Below are 23,957 nucleotides of genomic sequence, written 5' to 3' on the forward strand. Positions count from 1 at the left end.
ATAGATTCGTAGGTCGATTTTTCTACCTTTTTATTATTACTATGCAGCACATGTGTGTTTGCCCGTCGAGTGAAACTCGGAGGAAGAGGGATCACTCGGAAGGAGAGAAGAAGGGAGAGAATTATGGTGTCTCCCCTTTTTCGGGTGATGATGTTGACTTTTGTGCAGGGTTTGTCAGTGAGCAGGAGGTGCGAGCGAGCGAGTCGAGCGAGGCCGAGAATGAGAGAGATTTGTTTTTTTTGTGAGAGGGACAACCGAAGGATCCAGAAGGACCCACAGACTTCCAATATCCTGATGCGTCTTCTCTTGACAAAGAAAATGGCTGGGAGTTTGCGTACCTATTGCACGTGACTTGTGCTCACTGAAGTGTGGGACCTCACGCATGGGCACCACACGTAAGTGACAGACCTGCTGGTGTAAAAGCTCGGTTGATTATTATAGTGCATTAGAACAAAGTTTCCTATGGATTCAAGGGTAGGAAATCCAAGTTAACTCATTTACATGACATTATTTTTTCCATGAAGCAAAGTTAACGCACCTATCAATTGGTACATTTTGGAGTGACTAAGAAGGATCCAGGCTTACTTATTCGTTTTCACGTGTAAAACTTGTCTAAATCTTGGTCAAACAAAATTGGCTGAAAATTCAAAAAAAAAATAGAAAAATGAAAAACCAAAGCACATAGTCTTCTTATGTCATATAGTAAGCATTAAAGTTGATAAACAAGGTCTAGACATATTCAAACCATACAAATAATGTATCTACCCGCTAACCCCTAAACTATGTCTTAAGAAGTCAAGCATGAAGAGAAGTGGTTTTGGGTTTCAAACATGGAAATTTCAAAAACCTCCCAAAAACTTCATTTTAGAGTGACTAAGAAGGATACATGCTTCCATTTTCATTTTCATGTTTTAAACCTGTTTAAATCTTGGTCAAACCTAGGATTTGACCAAGATACAAATGGGCACAAAAAAATAAAAAAATGAAAAACAAAAGCACATAGTGTTATTATGTCATATCGTAAGCATTCAAGCTGATAAACAAGGTCTAGATATATCCAAACCAGACAAATCATGTATCTACTCCCTGTCGATCTTATGAAGTCTAGCATGAAGAAAAGTCGTTTTGGGTTTCAAACATGGAAATTTCAAGAACATACCAAAAGCTTCATTTTAGAGCGACTAAGAAGGATCCAGGCTTACCTTTCCATTTTCATGTTTTAAACTTGTTTAAATCTTGGTCAAATCTAGGATTTGACCAAGATTCAAATGGGCATAAAATAAAATAAACAGAAAAATGAAAAACGTCTTCTTATATGTCATATAGTAAGCATTAAAGTTGATAAACAAGGTCTGGACATATTCAAACTAGCTAGACAAATCATGTATCTACCCCCTAACCCCTAAACTCTGTCTTATGACGAAGTCAAGCATGAAGATAAGTGGTTTTAGGTTTCAAACATGGAAATTTCAAAAACCTCCCAAAAACTTCATTTTAGGGTGACTAATTAAGAAGGATACATGCTTCCCTTTTCATTTTCATGTTCTATACTTGTTTAAATCTTGGTCAAACCTAGGATTTGACAAAGATTCAAATGTGCATCAAAATTCCAAAAAATATCACAAAAATGAAAAACCATAGCACATAGTTTTCTTATGTCATATAGTAAGCATTAAAGTTGATAAACAAGGTCTAGACATATTCAAACAAGAAAAATCATGTATCTACCCCCTAACCCTAAACTTTGTCTTATGTAGTCAAGCATGAAGAGAAGTGGTTTTGGGTTTCAAATATGGAAATTTCAAAAACCTACCAAAAGCTTCATTTTAGAGTGACTAAGAAGGATCAATGCTTACCTTTTCATTTTCATATTTTAAACTTGTTTAAATCATTGTTAAACCAGGATTTGACCAAGATTTAAATGGGCATAAAATTTAAAAAAATCAGAAAAATGAAAAACAAAAGCACATAGTCTTCTTATGTCACATATATATATAGTAAGCATTCAAAAGTTGATAAACAAGGTCTATGCATATTCAAATAAGACAAATCATGTATCTACCCTAACCCTAAACTCTGTCTTATGAAGTCAAGCATGAAGAGAAGTGGTTTTTGGTTTCAAACATGGAAATTTCAAAAACCTCCCAAAAGCTTCATTTTAGAGTGACTAAGAAGGATCCAGGCTTACCTTTTCATTTTCATGTTTTAAACTTGTTTAAATCTTGGTCAAACCTAGGATTTGACCAATATTAAAATGGGCATAAAATAAAATAAAAAAACCAAAGCACATAGTCTTCTTATGTCATATAGTAAGCATTCAAGTTCATAAACAAGGTCTAGACATATTCAAACCAGACAAATCATGTATCTACCCCCTATCGACCCTAAACTTCGTCTTATGAAGTCAAGCATGAAGAGAAGTGGTTTTGGGTTTCAAACATGGAAATTTCAAAAACCTACCAAAAGCTTCATTTTAGAGCGAGTAAGAAGGATCGATGCTTATCTTTTCATTTTCATGTTTTAAACTTATTTAAATCTTGGTCAAACCTAGGATTTGACCAAGATTCAAATGGGCATAAAAATTCAGACAAAAATCTAAAGAATAAAAAACCAAAGCACATAGCCTAGCTTCTTAATTATGTCATATAGTAAACATTCAAGTTGATAAACAAGGTCTAGACATATTCAAACCAGAAAAATCGTGTATCTACCCCTAACCCTAAACTCTGTCTTATGAAGTCAAGCATGAAGAAAAGTGGTTTTGAGTTTCAAGCATGCATGGAAATTTCGAGAACCTCCCAAAAGCTTCATTTTAGAGTGACTACGAAGGATCCATGCTTACACCTTTTCATTTTCATGTTTTAAACTTGTTTAAAACCTGGTCAAACCTGGGATTTGACCAAGATTCAAATGGGCATAAAATTCAAAAAAATTAGATAAATGAAAAACCATAGCACATAGTCTTCTTATGTCATATAGTAAGCATTCAAGTGGATAAACAAGCTCTAGACATACTGAAACCAGACAAATCATGTATCTACCCCTATCCCTAAACTATGTCTTATGAAGTCTAGCATGAAAAGAAGTGGTTTCGGGTTTCAAACATGGAAATTTCAAAAACCTCCCAAAAGCTTCATTTTGGATTGACTAAGGAGGATCCAGGCTTACTTTTTCATTTTCATGTTTTAAACTTGTTTAAATCTAGGTCAAACCTAGGATTTGACCAAGATTCAAATGGACATAAAAAATCAACAGTTTACAACAGCACACAAAATAAACATGAAATTACATCTAAATCCCTAACTTTTACATGGAGGACCCTAGGCTGAAAGCAAGAAATGCGATCGGGTCTTGAATCTTGATGCGTCTTCTCTTGACAAAGAAGATCGCTGGGAGTTTGCGTACGTACAGCACGTCACTTGTGCTCACTGAAGTGTGGAACATGACGCATGCATGGGCAACACACGTAAGTGACATGGATTCAAGGGTAGGGAAGCCAAGAGAAAAAAACGAGAATTTGGACAAAAATAACCCAATCTTGCTAGTATGTCGAAAGTTTGTTTTTCTCAATCTTTTCGACTTTGGGTTATTTCTGTCTATTTTGCCGAAAAAACGAGGACAGAGACTGGAAACGGTGATGCATCTAGCTTCAGAGTAGGTCAGATTAAGACTTCCTGAGCAAAACTAGTCTGACGTAAGTACAGTGTATACAGACAAGACAGGGACTAGACATTGCTACCCACGTCCCTCTGCGCCCCTTCAAAGAAATCATACTCCGTACTAGAATCTCGAAACGTAGGAATTAGTCTGACATGATTTCTGATTGTTTAATTCATAGGATTGCAATTTTCAGAATTCATTGACAATACATTTTTATACAAAAACAAAAATCCTTCATTGTGTAACCGTATGTTACTACTAGTATTTCTTTTGGTTTTCACACGCAATCAAATGTTATTGGATCCAAATACCGTTGTTTCTCAATCCTATATATTTGGAGATGATCATCACTCTCTAATCATACAATTTTCATATTCCCGCACTTTGAAAATCTTGCGAATAATCAAAGCAGCCAAAATGTATGGTGTGTATTGTATATGTTTATGCCATGCTTAGTTTCATCGAATATTGTTTGGTTGCATCGCGGGGAAACCGCGTGAATTTAGATTAATTGTTGCATGTTTGTTTGTGGTGTGACCAACTGCTTTTGCAACGAAACAACCCCCCCCCCCACCATGTACGCATTGTTTGGGTCGCGTGCATGATGTGTACAAAATGTTAAAATAGAAATAATGTAGGAATTGAATATGATTGCATGTTGAATTAATCCTATATGAAAGAAATGACACAAATTTGAATTGCATGTTCTTTGGTTGTAGTGCTACACAAAAAACACGTGAATTAGTATGAATTATCATGTATTCAAGAATCAAAGGAGCCACTGAGATTTGAATCCCACAAAATTTCTATGAATTTTCTTCGAACCAAACAAGCCCAACAAGATTCCAAAGGAATATAATACAACGAATCAAACAGCATCCGTTGTTGGAATATTTCCTTAGGACATCAATCCAATAGAAACTATATGATCCAGTTTCAGCGACAATCTGGTCGGTGTAGGATCGAGGAGGCCAATTGTATATATATGTTTGGACCCGGTTGGTTGAGTGATCATGCTCGTGACATCCAGCCTGAAAGGTAAAATTCGGGCAAGGCCAGCGTGACGCCACAATACTTTTGAAATATTCAAAAGCGCGTAATATTTGTGAAATTTTAATAATAGCTACTACTTATGTGAATTTTTTTCGTTCATACGCTTATTGGGGGGTAGGCTAACCCTAATGGCCTCCTTAAGATCCCTACCTCTACCAAGGTTTCCCGAGTTCATCCACCTCGACGGGTTCCTTGCCACTTTCGACCATGTTGTGGGCATCATTTCGGGTTCCCGTACCACGGCTAGTCCTTTTCAGGAGTCCCGAACCCGATACCATAATATTTGTTTGAAAAAAATTCAAGACCGCACAATATTTGTTGAAATAAATGAATAAGCATTTTTAAATAGCTAAATAAAAGAAGTATGAATTTTGAAAAATTTATTTTTTCTAAAACATTAATTGGAGCATTGACATGTTGAACCCACTTGTCGATTTTGCTATCAACATGACTAACTAGCTGATTAGATAACCAAGTGGTGAAATTTGCAACATATTAGACCACCACATGGTGGAAACTGCAAAAAAAATGTCCAAGTGGTGGTTTGTGCAACATATAGAGCAGTACAGTATATGGTAGTACAAGATGAATGTGCACTGCCGTGGGCCCGTGGTAATATATCATGATGATGGCAAAGGATCTTTTCTCTGCTGAAACTGTCCAGAGCTGATTTGATGAGACAAAATACAGCTCCACGGCGTGCAAGGACAGTATACAGTACATTAGCTTCTTCTCGGGTCACACGCCTTCACGACAGGTGCAGTAGTGCAGCAGAGACCAGAGAGAGAAGGCACGCCCGTAGTACTCGTATTATTGATTTCAATTCAAATTGTTTTTTTGCCTGCTTCTCCGTCTTCTTCATCTCCATCTTCTCTGGCGACCCCGCCTACACCAGCAGCCCCTGCACCCCCGCCGCCATGCCTTTTTCGGATCATCTCGAGCCACCTGTTTGATGGTACTAGTAGGAGTTGTGGACTTTTATCCATATCGCTCTACCAGCTGCCGCTCGCACTGTCCTCCAATACCTCATACCCAAACGCCAGCGTCCCACTCCCACACCCCCACACCCACTTGACCGCATCCTTCCAATGGCGAGATCGATCAATGAGAGTGGCAGTTCTTGGGTGTTTCCTGATGGCCCCCTTGAAGAAATCGCATCCCGATGCGATGTCATCACCGCCGTGAGCCTCGTCGGTTCATGCAAGTTTTATCATGATTCAGCAACACAAAGTGTAGCTCTGCCTGCATCTCAGCCGTTTGGCATGCCCTGTGTTCTTCATACTCACCAAACTGAGGTACCGCCCGCGCACAATCCCTTCTCCCGCGTCCACAAGTTCAAGCAGCAGAGTGCGCAGAAGGACAAGCAGCATGATGCAAAAGATCGCAAGGGTACCTTGTGCCAACTGACGCCGCTGGACAGGATCTCTTCCGATGCCGTGATTCCAGATGGTGGTACGGGCATGTGGGCAGGCGCGAATGGAGATTGGATCGCCCTTCTTGGCTTCCCCTGGAATTGGGAGCTTGTCAATGTGTACACTGGTCGCCGGATTCCTCTACCACCAATAAGTGAGTTTAAATCCACCCCGGATAAACTTGTGTTCGAGTCTAATGATCAACATCTTCAACTGCTGAAGATAGCTATTTGCCGAGTTCCAACAGCTGCTTCAAATTATACTAGTTTCTCTGTTCTTGCCATCTTCAACGCGGCAATTGCAGTCCTTCACTGTGCTTCTAGCAGATGGACAGTTCTTGACAACTAGTTCTTAGCGTACGGCTACTCCGATGCAATCATCCACAAGGGTATTGTATTTGCTGTAACTCAAACATGCGAAGTTTATGCATGGAATCAACTTTCTTGGGGTAATTTTTCTCATCTCATATGATGTGTTTTCGCTATTACCTGCTAGTTTCAGATTTAGCTTTAGCCTTTTTCTTTTTGTTGTGCAGTTTTCGTGTCATGCCTGTACCTTTCCCCCTCTATATTCAATCAAAATCAGCAGTGATATGCCTTTGAGTCAAAATAAAGTACTCCCTCCGATCCAAATCAAATTGACTCAGCTTTGTCTAACCAGTGCATCTAGCTAGACAAACTTGAGTCAATTAATTTGTGCATATCTAGCTAGACACATCCAGTTGAGTCAATTAATTTGGATCGGAGGCAGTATTTTAGCTACATCATTATTCATGTATGTAATGAACTAATCAAGTTTTGCTGAACTGACTTCAAGCTGTGCTTTCCTTTGCAAGGTCCTTTCTTGATCAGCACGGCACCTATTCCGCCAGAACTTGATGAACAAGGTCGGTACAATCTTGGCTCCTGGTGGTTAGCACGATCTCATGATGGTTCTAGACTTTTTCTGGTCCATACCTGGGGCGTTACTGACGGGCGGGATTATACTGGACTGGTTCGGATTTTACCTGCTGCTGCTACCTCTGAGGGTCGTCATGGTCGCACTATTCGCGGGTATGGTAAGGGTTTACTTGGCTGCGAGGTGTACAGCATGGACACCAGTCAGTTGATGCCACCGAGGCCATGGAGGAGGATTATTTCCCTTGGATCATATTCTCTCTTCCTTGGAGTGAACTATCTGATTATCATTCCAGTAGAAGACGGGGCAGAACATGACCGTCCAAATATGGCGAGAAGCAACTCTGTTTACACATCGCACCATGCAGTAGGCCTTGCATATCCTCCTTCTCCAGAAATTTGCCGCTTCAGTTTGAATTCTGAAGACTGTACTGTTGGTTTCCAAACCAACATTAGATTGACATGGCGGTAGGTTCCGTTGTGGCTCATCCCAAGCTTCGCCAACGCCCGGCAATGGAACCTGCCTTCGCGTCACAGGTCCAGAAAGAAGGGCTGATGTACTTTATGTAATACTCGTGTTGTAATGCAAGATTTGTATCTGTTGAACTATTTCATTTGCATGTTTATCTCTACCTAGGCTACTCCCTTTCCGTAGTTGTGTTGTACTATCTGTTGAACCATTTCCTTTGCCTGTTATCTCTACCTAGGCTACTCCTCCGTAGTTGTTAAATTGATGTAATGCTCCTACAATGCAGGCTACATTGGGCGTGTGGCCTGTAATGTTATCAAACACCTTTTGTACTCGTTCTAGTAAGCATTTCACACTATAGCTCACATAATTAAAGTACTCCTACAACGTATTAGTTGAAAGATATCTCTCATAAGTAAGTACCCCTCTTTGAGCTTATGCGAAACATAAATGACTATTTTAGAAATATATACTCTCGACACAATATTATATTAAAAACAATGGTACATAGTTCTATTAGAAAAAGAAAGTGTGAATAGTAGAATGATGGAGAAGTGTTTTTTGAGGTCTGTGCATAGCTAGTGTTCATGGTGCAAAAGCACTTAGACTAGTCACAATGGGAAGTATCATAGACTGATACTAGTCTATGATACAACACCTTCAATGCATAGTATCATGAATTAGTATCATGCAATGTTGCGAAAAACCAATTATTCATTTCTTTCCAAATAGACTAGCTTTGCGAGGATGACAAAACATTTCTTTATTGCCCTCTCGTATGAATCACCTCCATACATCACCTCTCATACCGATTGAAAGACATTCCAAATCGTTGGTTCAAGACCATGAATACCAAGCCAATTTTGTTAGCTAGTTGGACCACCCTCGGATTGAGAACAAACGGTTGAAAGAAAGGTGGGCGCCAACTCATATTTTTTTCTCGAGAGTCCGACACTTGATGTTGATTGCAAAGTTCACAAAGGCAAAAAATTTGACATCCTCTTTGTGCAAGTCTTGCCACCATCCAAACTCGGTTTTGAAGTACCAACCAAGAAAAAAAAAGCTTGCACTTTGGAAGACCCCATGGACCATGAAAAATTTGAAAAACATCCAGTAAATCATGCATATTTCGATTTATATTTTGGTGAAGTTTCATTCGATTTGAATCATAGGTTTGTGAGCAAATATATATTTAGTTTAAACTAGTGCTCGAGGACGTAAGAATCTATTTAATCACAAGCTATTCATCCGAATGGGATGAAATATTCATAGATTTTAAAACAAGGAATCTACATATTACTGGATTTTTTTTCAAAATTTTCTGAATAGTTTTTCTTTTTTAGCTTTGAAATAAGAGATAGTTTGGAACGTTGGATCTCAAATGGATGGTAGATGGTGGGACACAGTCACAATGTATCTTGGAAGCATCAAGTCACTGAAGCTCTGTCCGGTTTCCAAACCAAGCTAGGAAAGGCATTGAAAATGAAGTTCTGCTCTAAAACATTTCTCATTCCATTTTGGTGCTCGCGCGGTTGCATGCTGCCCACGTGTTAAGGTATGTGTCTCTGGCATGTAGAGAACTACGATTATTGGCGAAAAATATATCGAAATGGAAACTGTAAAAAACTAGTACAAATGCCAGTGCGTTGCCACGGGAAACAATATAGAATTTTTTAGCGCATATGCAAAGAAAACACACCGCAAATTCACACGATGAAAAGAGATGGCTAGATAATATTGCAAGAAAAATACTTTGCCTAAAAGATAGATCAATATGAAATGTAATTCTACATCATATGCATGAAGGCAACAACCAATAATTATCTCTGCATGCCAAGATTTCACTTCATTCCTATCTTGCAGCAGACTGATACGTCTCCGACGTATCGATAATTTCTTATGTTCCATGCCACATTATTGATGTTATCTACATGTTTTATGCACACTTTATGTCATATTCGCGCATTTTCTGGAACTAACCTATTAACAAGATGCCGAAGTGCCGATTCTTTGTTTTCGTTGTTTTTGGTTTCAGAAATCCTAGTAAGGAAATATTCTCGAAATTGGACGAAATCAAAGCCCAGGGGCCTATTTTCTCACGAAGCTTCCAGAAGTCCGAAGGAGAGACGAAGAGGGGCCACGGAGGGGCCACACCATAGGGCGGCGCGGCCCCCCCCCTTGGCCGCGCCGGCCTGTAGTGTGGGGCCCCCGTGCCGCCTCTTGACCTGCCCTTCCGCCTATAAAAAGTCTCCGTGACGAAACCCCCAGTACCGAGAACCACGATACGGAAAACCTTCCAGAGACGCCGCCGCCGCCGATCCCATCTCGGGGGATCCAGGAGATCGCCTCCGGCACCCTGCCGGAGAGGGGAATCATCTCCTGGAGGACTCTACGCCGCCATGGTCGCCTCCGGTGTGATGTGTGAGTAGTCTACCCCTGGACTATGGGTCCATAGCAGTAGCTAGATGGTTGTCTTCTCCCCATTGTGCTATCATTGTCGGATCTTGTGAGCTGCCTAACATGATCAAGATCATCTATCTGTAATTCTATATGTTGCGTTTGTTGGGATCCGATGAATAGAGAATACTTGTTATGTTGATTATCAAAGTTATGCTATGTGTTGTTTATGATCTTTCATGCTCTCCGTTACTAGTAGATGCTCTGGCCAAGTAGATGCTTGTAACTCCAAGAGGGAGTACTTATGCTCGATAGTGGGTTCATGCCTGCATTGACACCTTGGACAATGATGAGAAAGTTCTAAGGTTGTGTTGTGCTGTTGCCACTAGGGATAAAACATTAGTGCTATGTTCAAGGATGTAGTCACTAGTTACATTACGCACCATACTTAATGCAATTGTCTGTTGTTAGCAACTTAATACTGGAAGGGGTTCGGATGATAACCTGAAGGTGGACTTTTTAGGCATAGATGCAGTTGGATGACGGTCTATGTACTTTGTCGTAATGCCCAATTAAATCTCACTATACTCATCATGATATGTATGTGCATGGTCATGCTCTCTTTATTTGTCAATTGCCCAACTGTAATTTGTTCACCCAACATGCTGTTCGTCTTATGGGAGAGACACCTCTAGTGAACTGTGGACCCCGGTCCAATTCTCTTTACTGAAATACAATCTATTGCAATACTTGTTCTACTGTTTTCTGCAAACAATCATCTTCCACACAATACGGTTAACTCTTTGTTACAGCAAGCCGGTGAGATTGACAACCTCACTGTTTCGTTGGGGCAAAGTACTTTGGTTGTGTTGTGCAGGTTCCACGTTGGCGTCGGAATCCCTGGTGTTGCGCCGCACTACATCCCGCCGCCATCAACCTTCAACGTGCTTCTTGGCTCCTCCTGGTTCGATAAACCTTGGTTTCTTTCTGAGGGAAAACTTGCTGCTGTGCGCATCATACCTTCCTCTTGGGGTTGCCCAACGAACGTGTGAAATACACGCCATCAAGCACATTTTCTCGCGCCGTTGTCGGGAGATCAAGACACGCTGCAAGGGGAGTCTCCACTTCTCAATCTCTTTACTTTGTTTTTGTCTTGCTTAGTTTTATTTACTACTTTGTTTGCTGCACTAAATCAAAATACAAAAAAATTAGTTGCTAGTTTTACTTTACTTGTTATCTTGTTTGCTATATCAAAAACACAAAAAAATTAGTTTACTTGCATTTACTTTATCTAGTTTGCTTTATTTACTGTTGCTAAAATGGCCAACGCTGAAAACACTAAGTTGTGTGACTTCACAACCACAAATAATAATGATTTCTTATGCACACCTATTGCTCCACCTGCTACTACAGCAGAATTCTTTGAAATTAAACCTCGCTTTATCGAATCTTGTTATGCGAGAGCAATTTTCTGGTGTTAGTTCTGATGATGCTGCTGCCCATCTTAATAATTTTGTTGAACTATGTGAAATGCAAAAATATAAGGATGTAGATGGTGACATTATAAAACTAAAATTGTTCCCTTTCTCATTAAGAGGAAGAGCTAAAGATTGGTTGCTATCTCTGCCTAAGAATAGTATTGATTCATGGACTAAATGCAAGGATGCTTTTATTGGTAGATATTATCCCCCTGCTAAAATTATATCTTTGAGGAGTAGCATAATGAATTTTAAACAATTAGATACCGAACATGTTGCTCAAGCTTGGGAAAGAATGAAATCTCTGGTTAAAAATTGCCCAACCCATGGACTGACTACTTGGATGATCATCCAAACCTTCTATGCAGGACTAAATTTTTCTTCGCGGAATTTATTGGATTCAGCTGCTGGAGGTACCTTTATGTCCATCACTCTTGGTGAAGCAACAAAGCTTCTTGATAATATGATGATCAATTACTCTGAATGGCACACGGAAAGAGCTCCACAAGGTAAGAAGGTAAATTCTGTCGAAGAAACCTCTTCCTTGAGTGATAAGATTGATGCTATTATGTCTATGCTTGTGAATGATAGGACTAATATTGATCCTAATAATGTTCCGTTAGCTTCATTGGTTGCACAAGAAGAACATGTTGATGTAAACTTCATTAAAAATAATAATTTCAACAACAATGCTTACCGGAACAATTCTAGTAACAACTATAGGCCATATCCTTATAATAATGGCAACGGCTATGGTAATTCTTATGGGAATTCTTACAACAATAATAGGAGTTCACCCCCTGGACTTGAAGCCATGCTTAAAGAATTTATTAGTACACAAACTGCTTTTAACAAATCTGTTGAAGAAAAGCTTGGGAAAATTGATATACTTGCTTCTAAAGTCGATAGCCTTGCTGCTGATGTTGATCTTTTGAAATCGAAAGTTATGCCTAATGAGAATCATCATAATAAAATTGTTACTACAGCAAATGCCATTCAAGTTAGAATTAATGAGAATATAAGATTAATTGCTGAACTGCGTGCTAGGTGGGATAGAGAAGAAAATGAAAAACTAGCTAAAGAAAAGAATGTAGCTAAAGTTTGGACTATTACCACCACTAGTAATGCTAATGCTACACATGTTGCTGCACCTCCTACTAATACTAATAAAAGAATTGGTGTTAGCAATGTTTCCACTTCTAATGCAAAGCGCGAGAAACTGCCTGAAACTGCTTGTGATAAAGCTGCTGAAATTTTTTCCAACATTGGGGATGATGATCCCATTGCTTTAGATTATAATGGTTTGAATTTTGATGATTGCCACATCTCTGAAGTTATAAAGTTCTTACAAAAACTTGCTAAAAGTCCTAATGCTAGTGCTATAAATTTGGCTTTTACACATCATATCACAAATGCTCTCATAAAAGCTAGAGAAGAGAAACTAGAGCGCGAAGCCTCTATTCCTAAAAAGCTAGAGGATGGTTGGGAGCCCATCATTAAGATGAAGGTTAAAGATTTTGATTTTAATGCTTTATGTGATCTTGGTGCAAGTATTTCTGTTATGCCTAAGAAAATTTATAATATGCTTGACTTGCCACCGCTGAAAAATTGTTATTTGGATGTTAATCTTGCTGATCATTCTACAAAGAAACCTTTGGGTAAAGTTGATAATGTTCGCATTACCATTAACAATAACCTTGTCCCCGTTGATTTTGTTGTCTTGGATATTGAATGCAATGCATCTTGTCCCATTATATTGGGAAGACCTTTTCTTCGAACTGTTGGTGCTATTATTGATATGAAGGAAGGTAATATAAAATATCAATTTCCTCTTAAGAAGGGTATGGAACACTTCCCTAGAAAGAGAATGAAGGTACCTTTTGATTCTATTATGAGAACAAATTATGATGTTGACACTTCGTCTCTTGATAATACTTGATACACACTTTCTGCGCCTAGCTGAAAGGCGTTAAAGAAAAGCACTTATGGGAGACAACCCATGTTTTTACCTACAGTATTTTGTTTTTATTTTGTGTCTTGGAAGTTGTTTACTACTGTAGCAACCTCTCCTTATCTTAGTTTTGTGTTTTGTTGTGCCAAGTTAAGCCGTTGATAGAAAAGTAAGTACTAGATTTGGATTACTGCACAGTTCCAGATTTCTTTGCTGTCACGAATCTGGGTCCACCTCCCTGTAGGTAGCTCAGAAAATTAAGCCAATTTACGTGCATGATCCTCAGATATGTACGCAACTTTCATTCAATTTGAGCATTTTCATTTGAGCAAGTCTGGTGCCATTTTAAAATTCGTCAATACGAACTGTTCTGTTTTGACAGATTCTGCCTTTTATTTCGCATTGCCTCTTTCGCTATGTTGGATGAATTTCTTTGATCCATTAATGTCCAGTAGCATTATGCAATGTCCAGAAGTGTTAAGAATGATTGTGTCACCTCTGAATATGTCAAATTTATATTGTGCACTAACCCTCTAATGAGTTGTTTCGAGTTTGGTGTGGAGGAAGTTTTCAAGGATCAAGAGAGGAGTATGATGCAACATGATCAAGGAGAGTGAAAGCTCTAAGCTTGGGGATGCACCCGGTGGTTCACCCCTGCATATATCAAGAAGACTCAAGCGTCTAAGCTTGGGGATGCCCAAGGCATCCCCTTCTTCATCGACAACATTATCAGGTTCCTCCCCTGAAACTATATTTTTATTCCATCACATCTTATGTGCTTTTTCTTGGAGCGTCGGTTTGTTTTTGTTTTTTGTTTTGTTTGAATAAAATGGATCCTAGCATTCACTTTATGGGAGAGAGACACGCTCCGCTGTAGCATATGGACAAGTATGTCCTTGGTTTCTACTCATAGTATTCATGGCGAAGTTTCTCCTTCGTTAAATTGTTATATGGTTGGAATTGGAAAACGATACATGTAGTAATTGCTATAAATGTCTTGGGTAATGTGATACTTGGCAATTGTTGTGCTCATGTTTAAGCTCTTGCATCATATGCTTTGCACCCATTAATGAAGAAATACATAGAGCATGCTAAAATTTGGTTTGCATATTTGGTTTCTCCAAGGTCTAGATAATTTCTAGTTTTGAGTTTGAACAACAAGGAAGACGGTGTAGAGTCTTATAATGTTTTCAATATGTCTTTTATGTGAGTTTTGCTGCACCGGTTCATCCTTGTGTTTGTTTCAAATAAGCCTTGCTAGCCTAAACCTTGTATCGAGAGGGAATACTTCTCATGCATCCAAAATACTTGAGCCAACCACTATGCCATTTGTGTCCACCATACCTACCTATACTACATGGTATTTTCCACCATTCCAAAGTAAATTGCTTGAGTGCTACCTTTAAAATTCCATCATTCACCTTTGCAATATATAGCTCATGGGACAAATAGCTTAAAAACTATTGTGGTATTGAATATGTAATTATGCACTTTATCTCTTATTAAGTTGCTTGTTGTGCGATAACCATGTTCACTGGGGACGCCATCAACTTTTCATTGTTGAATTTCATGTGAGTTGCTATGCATGTCTGTCTTGTCTGAAGCAAGAGAGATCTACCACCATATGGTTAAGCATGCATATGTTAGAGAAGAACATCGGGCCGCTAACTAAAGCCATGCTCCATGGTGGAAGTTTCAGTTTTGGACAACAATCCTCAAATCTCAAATGAGAAAATTATTAATTGTTGGTATATGCTTATGCATAAAAGAGGAGTCCATTATCTGTTGTCTATGTTGTCCCGGTATGGATGTCTAAGTTGAAGAATAATCAATAGCGAGAAATCCAATGCGAGCTTTCTCCTTAGACCTTTGTACAGGCGGCATAGAGGTACCCCTTTGTGACACTTGGTAAAAACAATGCATTGTGATGATCCGGTAGTCCAAGCTAATTAGGACAAGGTGCGGGCACTATTAGTACGCTATGCATGAGGCTTGCAACTTATAAGATATAATTTACATGATGCATATGCTTTATTACTACCGTTGACAAAATTGTTTCATGTTTTCAAAATCAAAGCTCTAGCACAAATATAGCAATCGATGCTTTTCCTCTATGGAGGACCATTCTTTTACTTTCAATGTTGAGTCAGTTCACCTATTTCTCTCCACCTCAAGAAGCAAACACTTGTGTGAACTGTGCATTGATTCCTACATATTTGCTTATTGCACTTATTATATTACTCTATGTTGACAATATCCATGAGATATACATGTTACAAGTTGAAAGCAACCGCTGAAACTTAGTCTTCTTTTGTGTTGCTTCAATATCTCTACTTTGAATTATTGCTTTATGAGTTAACTCTTATGCAAGACTTATTGATGCTTGTCTTGAAGTGCTATTCATGAAAAGTCTTTGCTATATGATTCACTTGTTTACTCATGTCATATACATTGTTTTGATCGCTGCATTCACTACATATGCTTTACAAATAGTATGATCAAGATTATGATGGCATGTCACTCCAGAAATTATCTGTGTTATCGTTTTACCTGCTCGGGACGAGCAGAACTAAGCTTGGGGATGCTGATACGTCTCCGACGTATCGATAATTTCTTATGTTCCATGCCACATTATTGATGTTATCTACATGTTTTATGCACACTTTATGTCATATTCGTGCATTTTCTCGGAACTAACCTATTAACAAGATGCCGAAGTGCCGATTCTTTGTTTTCTGCTGTTTTTGGTTTCAGAAATCCTAGTAAGGAAATATTCTCGGAATTGGACGAAATCAAAGCCCAGGGGCCTATTTTCTCACGAAGCTTCCAGAAGTCCGAAGGAGAGACGAAGAGGGGCCACGGAGGGGCCACACCATAGGGCGGCGCGGCCCCCCCTTGGCCGCGCCGGCCTGTAGTGTGGGGCCCCCGTGCCGCCTCTTGACCTGCCCTTCCGCCTATAAAAAGTCTCCGTGACGAAAACCCCAGTACCGAGAACCACGATACGGAAAACCTTCCAGAGACGCCGCCGCCGCCGATCCCATCTCGGGGGATCCAGGAGATCGCCTCCGGCACCCTGCCGGAGAGGGGAATCATCTCTCGGAGGACTCTACGCCGCCATGGTCGCCTCCGGTGTGATGTGTGAGTAGTCTACCCCTGGACTATGGGTCCATAGCAGTAGCTAGATGGTTGTCTTCTCCCCATTGTGCTATCATTGTCGGATCTTGTGAGCTGCCTAACATGATCAAGATCATCTATCTGTAATTCTATATGTTGCGTTTGTTGGGATCCGATGAATAGAGAATACTTGTTATGTTGATTATCAAAGTTATGCTATGTGTTGTTTATGATCTTGCATGCTCTCCGTTACTAGTAGATGCTCTGGCCAAGTAGATGCTTGTAACTCCAAGAGGGAGTACTTATGCTCGATAGTGGGTTCATGCCTGCATTGACACCTGGGACAGTGACAGAAAGTTCTAAGGTTGTGTTGTGCTGTTGCCACTAGGGATAAAACATTAGTGCTATGTTCAAGGATGTAGTCACTAGTTACATTACGCACCATACTTAATGCAATTGTCTGTTGTTAGCAACTTAATACTGGAAGGGGTTCGGATGATAACCTGAAGGTGGACTTTTTAGGCATAGATGCAGTTGGATGACGGTCTATGTACTTTGTCGTAATGCCCAATTAAATCTCACTATACTCATCATGATATGTATGTGCATGGTCATGCTCTCTTTATTTGTCAATTGCCCAACTGTAATTTGTTCACCCAACATGCTGTTCGTCTTATGGGAGAGACACCTCTAGTGAACTGTGGACCCCGGTCCAATTCTCTTTACTGAAATACAATCTACTGCAATACTTGTTCTACTGTTTTCTGCAAACAATCATCTTCCACACAATACGGTTAACTCTTTGTTACAGCAAGCCGGTGAGATTGACAACCTCACTGTTTCGTTGGGGCAAAGTACTTTGGTTGTGTTGTGCAGGTTCCACGTTGACGCCGGAATCCCTGGTGTTGCGCCGCACTACATCCCGCCGCCATCAACCTTCAACGTGCTTCTTGGCTCCTCCTGGTTTGATAAACCTTGGTTTCTTTCTGAGGGAAAACTTGCTGCTGTGCGCATCATACCTTCCTCTTGGGGTTGCCCAACGAACGTGTGAAATACACGCCATCACAGACGACTTCAAAAAACAACTTTCAGCCGTCTTCCTTTGACTAATTTCATTTTTAATCCATATACATCTTGACGGTTACATGTTTAGAAAAGACCCTGAAACAAATAAAAATAATATCATGTTTCATACATGACGTAAAGCTTAAAGTGAAAGATTGTTTCTGAGTAGCCTAAGGTTGTCTTCAAGACACATGCAAAGTTGCAAATGCAAAAGAGAATGTATCTAAGATAATGTATGCTTTTTTATTTACGTAGACAGAGTAATAGGAACATCCATATTCTTATTCTTGAGATTTCGATTAGGGGCGCAAATATCTCGCTTTTTCTACCTACCATTTAATTATCCTAATTTATCCATCTGGCCTTACTGAAATGCTTTCAATCAAGATGAAAAACATTATTGTTTACCACAATAGCTTAATAGAATCAACACTGCAGTTCAACACATCAAAACCTGGCCACTACTGGAACCTGCAAAACAGAACTAAATCAGGATGCTAATTCGAGGAAGATTATATTTTTCTGGTTCTTAGAGGAGAAAAGGCCCACATCGACCATCACATCTACATGCACACATCCTCATAGCCTTTGTACTTTGACCGCGGCCCTAGCATATAGATGTACAAATGCAAGCAGAAAGAGGGTCAGAATAAAGCAGAATTAAAAAAAAGGACTTTAGTGGAGCTATAATGTTTTTTTCCTTTAATGCTCCAAATTTTTGCAGATAACTCGGTAATGTTTATCAGTACAAAACGACCTAATATCTATATCTATCATTCGGTTATAGAAGCTAACTACATAATGTTGTCTGAACTTGATCTCACATTCTTTTCATGATAGAAATAGAAATAAAGATAACTTTAAACATTTTTTGATATAAAACCAAGAAAAAAATCCCAAAGATAATTCATTCATAAATAAAAAGGTGTTGGCTAGTATAGCAGTATTAAGCCTTATTACCTAAACTCCCCATAGATGTCTAGCATACACTGGTACCTACTCATGATAATCTGGTTGATACCCATGGCTAGTTACATGAAAAAAAACGAAATGATGTGATTAACCTACAGTTGTACCTCATGTGATGATTTAGAAAGAAACACCATATTTGACTCACCCCGTTGTTGATCTGCTAGTGCTAGCCCTATCCTCCCTCCACGCGAGCACGTGTCATCAGCTCCTACGACCAATTCGCCCTCCTCGGGTCCTGGGACGGCAACATTCGGTGATGTCGTGGCCCGTGGCCATCAGTGGGGTCAGGGCCATGACATCGTATCCCTGGACGCCTCAATGGCGCATCGACTGAACTCCTCCTCGCCGAATTCCTCAAGGAAGCCAGAGGAGGAACTGGCGCCGGAGGAGGAAGTGACACAGGATCGCGAGCTAAAGAGCACCACAACCGATACTTCTGAATTCCATAATATAGATCATAAAGACAACTCAAGTAACAATCATGATTACCAGAAGATCACCATTTCAGGATTTGAGTTCCTCAGAGAGGATTGCCCATCTGGCTATCGTAAAAATTGAGATGTTACAAAAGTATCAGTGTCCAATAAATTAATTGGAAGCCTATGTCTCTCATGGTTACGAGCCCAGTTAGATTCTGAAACATTACAATGCACAGCCCCAAAGTTCTTCCGTTCACGTGAATCAAAAGCAGTATTGGACCATGTCCTTAGCAATTATAAAAGCCTCAATACTCAAAGCTGCACAATGGTCACACAGAACAACAAATACACCACAGAGGCATTAAATCAAATACTTGAAGAGCAATCGAATTCACCTTATTAGAATGCCGTGGATACGATCTGGAGCGGGATGTGGATGTATCCCGTGTCGGCGGCCTACCTGAGCACGATACAACCCACGCATGGATGCTCCCTTACAAGTATCTAGAGCTTGAATTCAATCTTCGTTCTAGGATCCACAAATATGCAGATCGAGAAGAATTCGAGGGCCACGAGTACTATGTATAGAACTTGAAGGGGACGACAATGACGAGGCAGAGCGTGAGTTTGAAGTTAAATCGGCCTGACGAAGTTAGAAATTGGCGAGCGATTCCTCGCTCCCAACGCTCTGTGCATGGCCTGGCAGAGGGGAGGAGGACGGGGATGGAGGCGGAAATGCATCTGAGGAGCATGGAGGTACCAACCTGTGAGAACGAATGTGTTGTCATCGGAGACATCTCTGGAGAGCTTGTCAATGTAGCGAAAACATTTACCATCAGCCGCCGTGGTCTCTGATCAGGTCGGCATGTTGCGGTACATAGAGGCGGCTAGGCTCGCGTGGCGGCCTCGTGTGCTGGCTCGTGGAGACCGACGGCGTTGACGGTCGATGCGGCGGCGCCGTTGGGACTCGCGCGACATCGGCAGGTAGGCTCGAATGGAGGTATCGCTTACTGGCTCGTGGCGGACGACGGCATGCTGGATCGAGGCGGCGGTGTCGCGGAGACTCGCGCGGCGGCGGTGAGGAGGGTCGTGTGTTTGGCGGCCGACGGCGCGCGCAGGATCGAGGCGGCGGTGCCGGAGAGATTCGCCCACGGCGAGCGACAGGCTCGTGTAGCGCCGCCACAATGTGGCAGGGATGTTTCGGAGTCTGGGAGATCAAAGCAATGGTGATTTTTGGGGAACAAAAGGAGAGATAATTGTCTCCGGGCGTCCCATTTTATTTTCCAAATATGTGGATGTGATGTATTAATGAGATTTATGTAGGCTGAAATCATGGAATCATCCTAGACGTCCTATTTTATTTTCCAAATATGTAGGCTGAAATTATGGAGTCTTCCCATTCTATTTTTCAAATATGTGGATTCCAGCGGTGTGTTAATGGGACTTTGATTATATAAATCTAACATATAACGACAATAAAAATACACCTTTTTTTACCGAGTTGTTCTTATCGACAACGAAACCGATAGAATTTTGAACCACGTGGTGACAAACTCCGGGTTTATTCTCTCTTCCATGTTAACCACTTGGTTTGGGGTTTTGTTAATGTTTTTGTCCACGTTTCCAACTTTTTATGGTGGCACATGAAACACCTCCACTTTGCATTTCTCCATCATTACGTTGCGTCTAACATACATGATATGGTAATCCTTGCCCCTCTCGTTTTCTTTAGCATTTATACTTTTCCCTTGCCCCTAGCTTCCCACACGAACAATCTTTGTGCCCCCTCCCTACCTACATACAACATAAAGTAGATATTGTTTAGATTAAAATGGACTCCTAATCCTAGAATTTTTCTTGCACTTCATCTCAAACCTGGAAGAATGAATACCAAGCATTCTCCGGGGCACAATGGACCAATCATACATATCTATACTTTGAAAAATTAAGATATGAAAAAGGCATTATACAATGGTAGATAATTTTGCTTATAAAAAATTCATGATCACATTAAATATTCTGGACTATATATTGCTCCAACTATTACGTTACATAAAAAACCATGACCTAGAAACATGACCGGGGGCACCGTGTTTAATGGCCATAGATGCGCCGAACTTGTCTGCCCGTTCGTGAGTAGAGGGATCGGTAGGAGGGGTGCAGCTTTGCATGCCCTCTACAACTCCTTTCCTTGTCAAATAAAACCGAATATAACTTACTTCTTGTCCAGCGGTGAATTCAACAGTTGTATCATGTTTCTCAATATTTGTTCTGATGTTTTTGCGTGCTCTTCTCATATCCCTCTTTTGATGTGACTTGTACATAAATAACATGGCATGTAAAACCTACTTCAAGTGACTTGAAACTATGGAAAACACTTACATCCAGAGACATTATTCAGATAGTTGTTCACTTTGCAATAATATGCACAACTACTGCAAGTACAAGGCTACTTTGATACTGAAAGGGTAAGTGTAGTATGAGATGGTTAACTAAGTAGACGTAATGATCGACAAATCAATGGTCCTCACATGACAATGTACGGTGTGAAATAATAAGCTGACAATAACTCTCTCCGGCTAATATGCTAAGGAAGCTGTACAAGAAATTCAAAGGTTAGCGAATTCTAAATAGCAGTAGAACCATTGGCGGTGGTCTAGGCACCATTCTTCTATCTACTATGTTTGTTGTGCTCATCTGGCTTCAGAAAATGAGAAATGCAGCAGACATCTTTCTCTCCGGTAGCCATCATGCACCCATCTAGCTGTCTTGACAGGGGCCTTCTCTACCCCACTCAGTAATATGAAAATTCCATCTTCATTCCTCCTCCATCTGTCCAATCTTCGGAACATAACTCTGCAACTTGATTTACACCTATAAAATAAATTGGTTAGGCTGACTAAACAAAAAAACATAGCTGAAATATTACAGTCAAACTCCCAGCTTCTCTACACAATACAAACATGTCAACATGTTTATTTATAATTCTTAACATTTGTTGACATTATGTAGCGATGCTTGTAGTTTAACATGAATATTGCAAATTGAACAAATTAAATAAATACACACTGAAAGATAAAATATACAACTATGTACATCTCACAAGTCAATTCATTACAGCAACACTGCCTTATTGGTAATAACAAGAAAGGACCAATCTGAACATTTAGAGCTGTTTGTATACTTATAAACACACCATGCCAAATTAATATCCTCACCTCACAATTCGTTGTAGTCCTCACTGAATACTACCATGCATGATGATGAGATTAATGCACAGGACCAAAACCCGCAGCGGGTTATTAGCCAAACTCCAGGATACCTGCAGCTGAAAGAGTGCGGCAAATTAGCATGAATGGAAGTATACAAACAGGAAACATAACCTTCTATAATGCATGATAATCTCGCATGTGCGTGCAGTATTTAACAACAAATGTTCATGAAAAAAGAAAGAAATAAACTTTTTTGCATCTACAATTAGGAAGCCCTCTACTGTCCACTTTGGATAGCTCAACATCTTCCGGAATGTAGGGGTAGTACTTTGAGTGGATAACAAGGTCAAAACCAGAACACTGCGAAAAAACATCATGGTTAGTCTCACTACATGTAACCAGTCATCAGAAAAGGTTGCACAATATGATTAATCAGCATACATGGTGCATACCAGCTGCGCTGAGCTAGGATTGAAACAGATGATAAACGTGTATCCTATCCCAGTCACGCATCATATAAGTGTGAGGAGTATGGTGTAGTTGTCACCAATTGACGATCTCAGACTTTTGAAGAAGTAAAACATGGAGAGGTAAATGATCGGCTTCAAGACTGTGCTAAAATGACCGACTATGGTATGTCAAGGAAGTAGACCAGTGTGCTCATGCCAGATTCTCTCCCTGAAGTATTGCAGCCGTTCAAGTGAAAATGACCTCAACGCTGAAATCTTGCACAGAAGAGCTGCACCAAGCATAGATAGTAAAGTCAGTGAACTCCCCTATCAAGAATGGCCAACATGATAGTATCTAAATAACTGAATGCAAACGACAATGATATAGTCAGGCATCCCGAATGTTGGGTCGCTGAGTTTCGCAGTTGTACTAAACCAGAATACCAGATCGCAGCTAGGCCTAGGATCAGGAATTCAATACCAAGCAGTCTACCATCACGCAACAGCTGTTTCTTATCTTTGTAGCAACATATATGAAGTAAAAAACGACCAGAAAGCCATTCAAAAAATTCAAAAGAGGCATGTAACTGAATACTGATGTACCTTCTCATGTAGAACTTGTATTGTTTTAAAATTCCAGGCGTTCCTTTACTGCACAGATCATTAGGTTTTGGCAAGCAATTCTCAAGACGGTTGCTTTCTTCTAAAAAAAAAGTATTCCTTGCGACAGGGGATAATGAGGGGTTGATCCAGACAACAAATAATCCAGACTGATTTGCTGGCTTTCTTCACCCATTACCTTACATCATTTCTCCATGTCACTTGGCACTTTGAGTCCCTTATAGAGCATCCAGTGAACTGGTAGATGCATATAATTAATCATGCATGCTAATTTATAGGGCACACTAAAATAAAGGAGATGGGTGCCTTGAGGTTGTGGTATTGCAGAATGTGAAGTTCGAGCCTAACATCTTGACCCCTTCAAAAGTCACAAGCCTAACATGGCACCGTGAACAAGTAACAGTAGCCATGTTAGTTCCCATGTTAAACAATTTTCTGGAAAAAAAAACATAAATAGCATGCATACGAATTCAAAAACAAAAACCTCTAGAGCTAGTTGTGCCTGAGTAACTTGCATAGATGGCAGGTTACACACAGGTATTAAATAATTCCAAACGCCATGGTAAATAAGTTCATGTACGATCCATTATATTTTCTCATCATAGGTATACAGGTATTGCTCTCCGAGCACATTAAACATTTTTTCTTCAACGCCTGCAAATGCATATGGCCATCCAACCTGGTGGGGCTAATCCTATTTTTTGACAACCATTTTCTGAAAATACCATGCAAATGAAATATTAGACTGTTTACCTTGAAGATTATTGCTCAATAATCCACCATTCTACG

This window comes from Lolium perenne, chromosome 1, assembly GCF_019359855.2.
Source record: "Lolium perenne isolate Kyuss_39 chromosome 1, Kyuss_2.0, whole genome shotgun sequence".
Lineage (NCBI taxonomy): Eukaryota > Viridiplantae > Streptophyta > Magnoliopsida > Poales > Poaceae > Lolium > Lolium perenne.